Genomic DNA, 3,465 nt, shown 5'->3' with positions numbered 1-3,465 from the left:
TCAAAGAACATGCAATATGAATATGAAAACTAAAGCCTTAACATGATCTAATCTTTCTTCTAATTCAACACTCTCTAATAGTTTCTAACAATGATGATCAGTTCTCTTTTCTCTGTGTTTTTCACTCTTAGCCATTTTTGCAATTTGCCAGAATTTATACAAAACAAATTGTGCCTCTAAAAATGGTTTTTTTAGTTATGCAGTTGAAACAGCAGAAAACAGACACGTTAATCGATTAAGCTATGGGGTTAATCGATTAACCAACATATTAAAACACATGATTCAAAAGGCAAACTACTCATATGTTTTGCTTAACTTTTATACATGTTTTAACAATTATGTTATGCCTAATATGCACATATAACATGTATGATATGCATGAACATATAATAAACTAGATGATATCTCATTTTAGTGGATTAATTACTTTATTAAGTCTTGTGAGACTCACACCTATGTTTTCCTAACCTAGACTCAATATGTATGGCAAATCTTAGACTTCTAAAAAGATAATAAAGAATTATAACCTAAGTCTAATAAGTCACCACTCAAGCTCTCGGCATGTTGATTGTTGAGACATCTTCAAGCTTTAACTAACTCATTATCTTCATAAAAACATAGGCAAAACATTGCTAATGCAATCCTTGACACTTTGCACTTTCAATCTCCTCATTTTTGATGATGACAAACACCACAATAAATAATGCGTTACATTTGATGAATTAGCTTGACGATGTTGTAAATTTGCATAATGGTTGTGAATTCAAAGTTGAAGCGCTTTGCTCTCCCCATTAGGTAAGCAATGATTAATAATACGGAAGCTAAAAATATCTTCCTCATCACTACATATTTCAATGTCTTCTTCATCACTAAAGTCGCTAACAATATCTCTTAGAATAGCCATCTACATTTAACAAAATAATAATATTACAAAAAATTAACAACTAAATATAACAAAGTTATAAAAAATGGATAACATATAATACATCCAGGTGATAATACTAACCTATAATGAAGTAACAATCTGGATGAAGTGGATAGCTCCAAATGAAAAATATAACACTGCCTTTCAATTACAAGATTCAACAACAACGAGAAAGAGTGCACTTCACAAAGAAAATGTGATTTTAGGTGAACATATGATATGCCTTAAATACAAAAATTAAAAACCAAAACCTCCAATTGCATAGCCGATTCTCAATAATGAAAAAAATTAAAAACCCAAAACTCCATCCCAGTGCACGATTACTATAGAAATTGATTTAAAAAAGAAGACTCCTTTGGGAACCTCCAATTTCATAGCCGATTTATAGTAGGAGGAAAAAAAATTAAAAAGGCAATTACTCGGTCTCTACTAACGATTTTGTTATTTAAAAAATAGAAAACCAAAAACTCCATCCCAGTTCACGATTTCCATTTAAAGTGATTAAAAAAATAAACCTCCTATGCCATTCACGATTTAGCCCTAAAGTATATATTAAAATAATGTTGAAAACTCCTTCCCTATCAACGATTTCCATAGGAAATGTTAAAAAAAACTCCAATCTTGTTGCCGAGTTATGTGGGTCCAAGAGAAAAAAATCATGGAAATCGGACATTGGGTGGACGATTTAGGAAAAAATAAACCATGTTTGTAATAAGTACAAAATTTACACTATATTGGTAATTTTAGGTCAAATTACACTACATAGATAAATTTGCCATTAAAAATGTATATATTATTACCATTTTTATATATATTTTTATTGTTTATTTGAAATCATGTAGAATATGTTTAATACAAAAATATACTAGAGTTACATTAAAGTTAGTTCAAATATAATTAGATTTTAAAGAGTATAAAGTATGATTAAAGTAATTATTATTTTTGTACATATAATAGACATATCGTAAGTTTATAACCCCGATCTTATATTCCTGCCAATGGGAATTCACATTAGAGAAATTATTTGATATCCTCTCTTCACTATTTCTTGACTCGTGGGATTATTTTATTTTTTTCATATCTTTTTGTAATTCTAAAATTATGAAATCATAATTTGCTAGTTATGAGTCCATGTGAATTTTCTATGATTTTTAAATTTATTTTATTAAAAAATAATTTAAAATCAAGACCATTTGATATTATTTTTTTGTAGAACATGTCATCATCTTCATCCAATACTTATGTATGAAAAGGACCTCTACTCATGAGAATAATATATTATTATCATGCTTATTGTAGATCAAAGCTACTATGACACATTTTGCATATTTTGCACATGTGATTAATATATTAGTTAGTTGTTAAGAGTTTGTTAAGTTGTTACTTGTACCACAAGTTATCTTTGTATTGTGTAGATAAGAACACGACTTGTAATCCTTTAATCAATCAATGAAATTACAATACATTCATATCTTCAGCATTATTTTCACTATATAGTATCAGAGCCTTCATCCCGAAGGCTTTGATTATCGCTGCGCATTCTCTAAAATTATTATATTTCTCTTCCAAGCAAGTGATCTTGACAATGAAACCCCAATTTGGATTTGGCAAGAAGGGGAAGCCATCGCAGGATGATGAAGGTGTAGTTCCACCAAATGCAACATTGGAGATTACTCTTGAGTTAGTTTCTTGGAAGACGGTGTTAAAAGTAACTGATGACAAAAAGGTCCTGAAGAAGATTGTCTGAGTTTGAGTGAAATGTTTAATCACGAAAGTGATAGTTCTGCATTGCCCCAAGGACAGCAACCCTACATGCAATGATCACAACACAATTCCAAACACTCCAAAGGCAAATGGAGCAAATGAAGTTGGAGTATGATAGGAGGCTTGACAACCGAGCCCATTGAAGCTCAAGTGACTCAGATAGGAGAGCCCAAAGAAGAGAAGCAAGGAGAGGGAGGAGAAGAGAAGACAACAAAGTAGAAGGAATCAAGATAAAGTTTCCAAGCTTTATTGGCAAGAATGATCCGAAAGCTTACCTTGAGTGGGAGTTGAAAATTGAACAAGTGTTTGATTGCAATTCTTACAATGAGGAGAAGAAGGTGAAGGTGGCAGCCTTGGAGTTCNGCCATGGTTTGGTGGGATCAACTTCAAAAAGAAAGGAGGAGAATTGGTGCTGAACCAATTGACTCATGGGAAGAAATGAAGTTGATCATGAGGAGACGGTTTGTTCCTAACTCCTATCAAAGAGATATTCATAACAAACTACAACGGCTCACACAAGGGTCTAAAATTGTTGATGAATATTTCAAGGAGATGGAATTAGCTTTATTGAGGTCCAATTTCCATGAAGACCGAGAAGCCACTATGACAAGGTTTCTACATTGGTTGAACCAAGACATCCAAGACGTTGTTGAATTACAAAACTATGGTGAGTTGGATGATCTAGTGCAACAAGCAATGAAAGTAGAGGAGCAATTGAGGGGAAAAAAGTCTAAATTCTCTTCTAGTTCTAGTTCCAAATATCAATCATCAAGATG

This window comes from Lupinus angustifolius, chromosome LG14, assembly GCF_001865875.1.
Source record: "Lupinus angustifolius cultivar Tanjil chromosome LG14, LupAngTanjil_v1.0, whole genome shotgun sequence".
NCBI classification, from domain to species: Eukaryota; Viridiplantae; Streptophyta; class Magnoliopsida; order Fabales; family Fabaceae; genus Lupinus; species Lupinus angustifolius.
This window is presented reverse-complemented; position numbering follows the sequence as displayed.